Genomic DNA, 8,712 nt, shown 5'->3' with positions numbered 1-8,712 from the left:
GAGATCTGTGTAACACTGAAGCATGAAAATGTTTGTCCTCCAAAATATATTTTCCAAAGTGGCCCAAGACAGCTGCCAGATTTCCCAGGATTTTTTTCTTTCCTATCTCATTGTACTGCCCCCATGTTTCCTCTCTTCATTTTATCTTTGCCTGAGACAGTGGAAGAGTTATAAAAACTACCCTGGAGTTTGGGGCAATTTCCAGCTCAAGTTATAAAAAGAATCCCCCCTCTTTTTGTGAACAAACATCTCTCTGATACCTTCAAATAATCTCTTTCACCACATTCCTCAGAGCTTTGTTGATTAAACATTTTATGCTGACTGTGGGTCAGCCCAAGACTACATTGTCAATATAAGCTGAAGGAAAGTCATAATAGTTATTACTTATGGTAAAACATATTCCATTTTCCATTTATAGACCCATTACTTTCATCTGTAAATGGCTGTAAGAACTTGTACATTTATTTTCATTTTCTGCCTATCCTAGCTCTTGGAATAAGAAATTCTTCAAGTTTTGAATAAGAGCATTAAATATTAGCATTATCTTTCAGTAGTGGAATTATGGGCAATTTTATAAAGTATTATATGATATTTAAAAAATAAATATGAAGTGATTTTACAATCAGAACAAAGCTATTTTAATTTTGATAAAAACAAGTATTTTCAGTGTTACTATCTAGTTGAAGTAGTATTTCATGTTATACATTTTAAATGTATCTCCATGTTCTTTTCTTGTTGCAGTATTTTTAAAGGTATCTTCTTGTACAATATTTAGTATATTAGCATTTGTTAAAATTGCTCATTTTCATCACTTTTAGTCATAGCAGGATAAGGCTTGGAAATTGTAAACAGAGACATTTTTATGGCCACACTGTTTTATGGTTCCAAGACACCCCACTGATTACTCCAGTGTCATTCGTTGCCTAATAGGAAAAGTATATAATGTCCAGTAAAAAATCCATTGAACTCTCCCACAGATACTTTTTAATTAATGGCAGAGAAACATATTCTGAAATCAGGACTTTCAACTGCAAAAGGAGACGCTTCACAGAAAAAAATTGATTTTTAATTTCTTAAATCTTGACTATTAGACATAGACAGAATTGGAAAGAATGTAGGATGCATCCTAAGAATTAGATCTATCCTAGAAGGAGATAAAAGTTTGACTTGCCTATGAAAGAAGGTTGATTTGAATAGTAAAACTAAGCTGAGATGGGGACCCAGTGTCCAAATTTCCAGGCCAAGACTTAGAGGAGCAAATGTATTAGAAACTCTAAGAGGTTAAAGGGAATCCAAGAGTACAGAAAGCATCTCAGAGCAAAGACTGGAAAGACTACTAGCTTCTTAGACATATTCCTCTTTAACTGAGTTGATAAAGTAGTGGAATTGCAAGTGCTGAGAGATGGGGATGGTGAGTGGGGTCACAGGCAGCATGTTATTGTCAGCACCACCCATTGTGGGGAAGGGAAACACATGAATTGTATCTATAACATTTGAGAGAACCTTGAAAGTGGCTGAAAGAGCACCACCAGGTTCAGAGCAGATTCAGAGAGTGGATGTAGAAAAAACTTGGACACCGCATGTAGCAACAATGGGTGCAAATATATGACAACGGGAACCAAGCGGGATGGTACCATCAGTGGAGGCTAGTGTGGATAGAGGACAATTCTGGATCCATATTCCTCTAATGCAAAAGTCATATGTAATCACTTCCAGAGAGCTCCACCCAGGAAAATGCTAAGTTAACTGAATGTGTTAAACTTGATATGACTGAGTTTACCTTGGATAGGTAAGATTAATGCTGTATCTCTGGAAATGTCAGCTCTAGAGAAATAAAACAGCTTTGTTCAATTCATTCGTGACCACAGAAACAGATTTACAGTAAATCTAATGTAGCTGAAACTCCAGAGCCTCTCACTTGCTCAAGCTTCTTCCAAAGCTCAGCTCTAGCAATGCTTTTGTAAAATATGCAGAAGTAGATTCTAGCCACAATTGTATAAGACAACTGCCTCTTTCCACTCTGACTTTCCTTTGAGCACGCTTTCCCTCATGTCCCAGAATCCAATTAAGGGTAAGTTCAACTAAGTGGAAATTTCACTGGAGACACATTTAGTTTGGGCTTAATGAGATTTATGTATGTGGTTCACATTCCCTTCCATGAAGGGTTGAGTTAGTGTTAGCCTCCCATGGTGCTAAAGCACACGAGTTATGCATGGTTATGCAGTGGTTATGCGTGGTGCATGGTTAGGAGTCAGGCTGTGAGATGAATGAGTCCTACAGTACCAAGCGCTAGAAATATGTGGACTATGGAAGAGAAACAGGTTTGGGATGTGGTATGTGAGAACTTCTCCCAATCATCAGATATGTAAACATTTAAGTAGAAGACTCAGTTCTCCCTCATGCTTATTCAGTGAAAAAATTCTTTTTATGACTGCACATATACCCAATAATACAATATCTATTACTATAAATGCACAATAAATAGCTCTTTTCATTTGATTATATAGAAGTGATTAGAATTCCTAGATTTTTAGAGAACAAACCTGTAGTTGTACCATGGGGTATGTCAGTGTGTAAAGAATCATGTATTTTTCATCCTTTTGTAATAAATTGCACCTTAGCATTACATTTCTCAGTGAGTTATAAAACTGAAACTTTTCTAAACTATAAATAATAAAACAAACATTTCTATCATTGTAGACAAGAGCCTGAGTTTTTTTCTATACTCTCTACAGAAAATGGTATAAAATCATTAATGTATGAAGAGGCTATAAAAAGTATACAGCCAAAATTTTAGGGAAAAAAAGTGTCATAGTTGTATGTCAGTTTATTAGTAGAAGTGTTATTATTTTCCTGAATTTTATAATGCCTGTGGCATGTATCAGCTTTAAATTTTTTTAATTTTGTGAATTTTTTCTAGTTTTAAATATTTATATATCCAACTTTGTATTTCTAATTTTGTATTGTTTTCTTCTCAAATACCCCTATTCCCAATTATATACATTTCACACCCTCTAAACCTATGACCAGAAATATCATCATACTTTTTACTGATACTTGAATACAAGCTCCATGAGAGCAGGAATTGTATTTCTTTTGTTCACTGTTCTATATCAAAATCTATACGGAATCTGAAATATAAGAGGTACTCAATCAATATTTATGAAATGAATACAGGTCACTGTTTAAACTCTGTGCTTCCAAGCTGAAGTAGCCTAATGTTTTATTTGTTCTTATTCAGTAGACTTGCTCTACCCAATTTACTGTATTAAATTTGTCCTACAAATATCATGATGTTTTCATAAAAAAATGTAAAAAGCATTCCTTGCAAAATTCTAGCATTTTAAAAAGAATTTACTTTCTGCGGTAGTGATGGATTCAGTTTAGAAAATATGTAAACACAAGACACCAGGAAAGTACAAGGTGAGGGAAAAAGATAGAAGAGTTTTTCTTAAAAGACAAAACAGGACAGATTATTACAAGAGGCATGAGAAAGGTGAGAAAGAACAAGAGTTGAATACGGAAAGATGGCTGAACTCAATTTTCCTTTTCACTTTAAGAGAAACTCAAAAAGAATATTAAAAATATCAGCATTGACATTTATCCAAATGACCAATGTATGTTATATTCTACAGATAGATGTTTGAAAACTATCACCTTTAGCTTTAAATAATATTTACTGAGTGACAAAAATACCCTGAGGGATAAATAGTTAAAATGATAGGCTAGCTCATTTTATGCAGAGGTGAAAAGAAGCATGAACCACATGTTGCAAAATTGAAATGCTAAAGGAAGCTGTGATATGTGGGAACTGGGCCAAAACTGAGCTCAATAGACCAGACTCAACAAACCATGGAGATTTAAAATTTGGAGGCTCTGATATTATTAAAATATTATGATTTAAGAGAGCTTTAAGCTTTAGAATAGTAGCTCCCATTTGTCCAACTCTAATTTGAGATTATGCTCTTGAATATGCTTTTTTTTGTAACAGTGATGATATTAGATGCAAGCTCATACAAATAACAAAACTGATTATTTCATATTTTAAAAACCGACTTTTTAAATTGCTAGAGTACATTGGTTCATTCCCTTCTCCTACCCGAGGCTTCTTGAAGTTACTCTGCACTTCAGTGTATCACTCTCTTAGTGCCAAAGAAGTGTCCATATTGCTTTATCAGATATGACAAAATTAGTAAAGTTGTATTTGATTGATGGAATTTTAGGAAATTCTTGAGTGACCTACTGTCCATCTCCAGTCAGTAGCATCGCTAAGAAGGTTCTATTCAGAACTGGTACTAGGGGAAATTGGTGAGTTTATATTTAGTACCTACTATAATCCAGGAACAACTTATTAGAGTTGTGTCCTCATGATGCTCTTGGGTTACCATAGAACCATTCTCTATGTATTTGGAATTCATTTCCTCTTTTCAAATTTATCTGATTTATGTTCATTACTTAAATGCCATACTGCCCGGAGAACTATCAAACAAGTTTCCTCTGTGAGTTAACTTTTTACTGTAACAGCAGCACTTATTACTTAAACTATAAGGGTGAATAATTATGGTTATTTCAGGCATTGTGTCACAGCCATAATATTATTTACGAGTAGGAAGGCTAGGTCCTTTTGATGCTCCCTAAATCATACCAGGTAATTGTGATGTCAAATTGGTTGTGAAGGTGACTCTCCTTTTATTACCAATAGAAGTCATATCACTTTGAGGTATGTGTTTGTTTTATCTCAGGACAAAGAAAAATTTTCCACTTAAATGGGAGACAAAAGTTTAACGACAACTTCATACAATTATTTAATTTTAAGTCATGTCAACAACTGTGAAGATATATTGAGCATCAGTTGAGTGTCATCCATTATTCTAGGCACTGAAGATACAAAGAGGTAGGCATAGCCCTTACCCTTAGATATTTTTTTAGTGAGTGTGTGTGTGTGTGTGTGTGTTCTGGCATGAGATGGAGTTGAGTAGCAACCAGGGCTGGGGGAGAAACAAATAAATAGATGATTATGTTGCAGGGCTATAAGCTCTATGGTGGCAAACCTGATGTGTCTCTTAGTACAGAAAAAAGGCATTATCTCATCCAGGCCAGGAGGCATGGTCTGAGTTGAGTCTTCAAGGAAAAGTAACAGTTAGCCAAACAAGGAAAAAGAGCATTCAGGGCAGAGGGAACAGTATAGGCAAAGACATGGAAGACAGAAAGCTGTCACCATTGGGAATGAGCAAATAGGTCAGTGTGGTAAAGATTATCTTGAGCTGGGATTTAAACCCACACTCTATTTTCTACACTATGTGATGCTATACACTCCTGATAGGCTACAGCCTTGGAGTACGCAGATCTACTTAGAAAATGTACCCTTGACACCGAAGCTAATGATTATCAATATAAAACTGATGAAACTATTGTATTGAATTAATGGCTCACTATTTAGAACCCTGAATCCCTCAAAAGGATGCTAATATAAAATGTAATGAATGTAATATAAGGTAAAAGTCACATGAATTTATTTATCTATTTATTTACTTAATAAATATTTATTAAGTGCCAATTATATGTTACAAAATTGTGCTGGTGGAGAGATGCAATGATAAACAAGCTATGCCCTGTGCATCCAAACACTTGACAATATCATAACAAAAATGGTCTGCCTCGAGTCTGAGATACAAGAGACAAACAGCAGAAATTGCTCATTATAATCCTGGCCTTATTTAATAGAAATGGGCTGTTTTGGCTGTTATCACAGGTATCTTGGTCTGTTTAGCAGTTTTATCCCTCTGGTAAAGGTGGGCATATATCAGTCTTGATAATACTATTTCGTAAAATCATCTAGTATATTTATCTTGACTCTTTGTTCGTTAAAAAAAATCTTTCTGACAGTAATTTCACTATTCCATCTAGGAATAAAATGTTTTGACAAAATACAGGTGTATTCTGAACCTCATGGCTGTTCTAATCCCCATTTTCACTTAATAACATTACTTTATGTCTGATCAAGCAGTAACTTGTGATTTAATGCTTACGACTATTCTCTGAGGCCTCATCACTGTGGTAGGAACTAACACAGACCAATCTGTATTGCAGACTAATATAGAGGATCAAAAATTGACTATGAGAGAGTCAGCAAAAAGGGTAGTTAGCCTTTGTTGCTTATCCAATCAGCCACTATCTTTATCTTATATTAATTGTACTAGGCTGTTTATTATAGATATTCAAACATAGAAAATAGACAGAATCCACAATAAAGCCTTATGTATCCATAGTCCATCAACAATAAATATATTAGTATGTATCTCTAAAGAATGTCTCTTTAAAAAAATAAAAACCTAAAAACCATTATTACCTAAATACTTACAATAGCTCCTTAACATCCTTGAATATCTGCTTAAATGTTCAAAGTTCCAATTGTCTCATATAAGTTATTTTTATTAACACTTGTTTGAATCAGGATCAAACTAAGGACCACACATTGCAAATGGTTGATATGTTGTTTAAATCTTCTTTAATCTATAAGGATCCCCTTCAATTTTATTTTTCTCACTTGCAATTTAAATGTTGGAAAAAAGAACATAGGTGCTGATTGCATCCCTGTAGCATCACTTGACATGTTCATTAGTCATATCATTAAATTTGCAATTGGATCTAAAGATGTCTTCTAAATTAAGTTTCTCCTACATTTTATTTTTTGAAAAGATTATTCCATAGCTGTATGTTCTATCAAGAGAGACAACATCTAGTCATCTTTCTTTTTGTGATGTTAACAGCTATAGATGCTTAGTGTCTAGATCTAAATTACTTTTCAAAGAATCAACTTATCTTTGTAACTATGTTTGAAGGAAATATTGTGTTCTTCATATTCCTGTCAACTGAATATAGGAAAAGAAAAATGGATGCATATGGTATTTCTTCTTCTAGAAAGAAAGAGAGCGAGAGAGAGATCATCAATGTAAAAAAAAATAGCTACTCTTAGGAATCTTATAATTGACTGGTAATATCATGCAAGTTATTTCATTGTTGCTATAGAAATCCTAATGAATAAAAGCCATTATTTTAAAACAAATGCTATAGTAGATATTTTCAAGTCTCATGAGATCTCAGCACTACGAAGATTATTTTTGTAGCTTGGAAATTGTTTCTATTTATATCTGCTTACTGTAAGGTTGAAGAAAGTGAAGCATACAAGGCACCATGTCTCACAGATCCATAATTAAAGTCACATAGGAAGTCAACTGTAGAAATGAGAATGTAGCTAACACATACTTTGGAACTATTTTACACAAAATGTTAAAATATTCCCTGAACTAATAAAAGCAGCACAGGTAGTGATGATACAGTGAAAAGAGAATTCAATTTAGGGCAAATGATTTTTTAAAAAAGCTTCAAAGGATAGGTAATGTTTGAAATAGACCTTGAAAAGTAACTTATATGTTGAGAGGGAGGTTGGAAGGCATTCAAAATGGAAAGCAATGAAATGGAAATGGATAGTAGCCTGGTTTGGATGGAGAGTGGTGGACTAAAGATGGGTAAAAAATCTGTAAATGTGGATGGAGACCATATATTAGTGGCTAAGTATACTGGGTTTGGAACTAGATATCTAGAGTACAAATTTTAGCTCAGCTTCTAAGTAGTAGTGTGACTGTGTTAGTCTGGGTCTTCTGAGAAGCACATACCAAGACAGATTTAGCCATACAAGAGCTGATTGAAGTAAATGCCTATGAGGGAAAATGGGAGATAGCCAGAGAAGATCAAGAAAGTTGTCAGACTATGATTTAGGTCTGCCACCTGTTAAAGAGAAAGAGAAGGAAGGAAGGACTGCAGTGTAGCTCAGGAAATTTCGACAAAATTGGTAGGGAGTCTTTGAGCCAAAGTTGTTTGTCAGAAGAGTCCTGTATCTCCCAGTCACTGACTAGGAGTAGCCCTTAGGAACTGTGACTTTGATGCACAATGGTGATGGATTTCAGAGCCCAGCAGCTGGAGCCATGGTCTGTTACGCTCCCTACCCTGAAGGATACATTTTTGTGTCTTGAGTAGCTAACTTTCTGAGTTACAGCTCCACCATTTAACAAGGGGAAATATAAATATTTATTTCATAGATTTGTTGACAATTAAATGAGCAGGTATCTATAAAGTAGAAAAAAATTATAGTTTAGAAGTTGTTTTGGTTTCAGATATGATGTTGGTGGCTTTGATGATTATGGCAAATAAATGTAAGGGTAAGAATTTTTCTTCAATTGGGTTACAAATCAAAAATGTATAAAGTCTTCTTGGCAAAAATGTGATATTTTCAAACTGTACTATAGGAATGAAAAAGCATTTATTGAGAGAGAAGTGTCAGAAGAACAGTAGGGAAAGGCACCATCATCTCATGGGATTTAGAGATAAAGCAGTGGGAGAGGCTATTAGTATATACCAATCTTGTAAACAAGACATTGAATGAGGGTACCCTATTGGAAAACTGTCATATTAAATAAGGCAATATATTAGGAGGTAACAAAATCCTGAACTCAAATGTTGGCTATAATCATGGAAAGAAAGGACAATATAAATGAAACACTTAGGAGAATTCATCTATGGACAGGATATCTAAGTAGATGTGTAAGGTTAGAGGAAAGAAGACACAAACTTTGTCACCAAGATTTCAAGTTTGTATCTTGGGAATGTTGATTGGGGGTAAAAAAAAAAAAAGGTTTAAAAAAATTAAAAAGT

Source organism: Mesoplodon mirus, assembly GCF_964341445.2.
Source record: "Mesoplodon mirus genome assembly, chromosome: 6".
Taxonomy (NCBI): Eukaryota; Metazoa; Chordata; class Mammalia; order Artiodactyla; family Ziphiidae; genus Mesoplodon; species Mesoplodon mirus.
The sequence above is the reverse complement of the archived record's forward strand: the minus strand, read 5'-3'. Positions refer to the sequence as shown.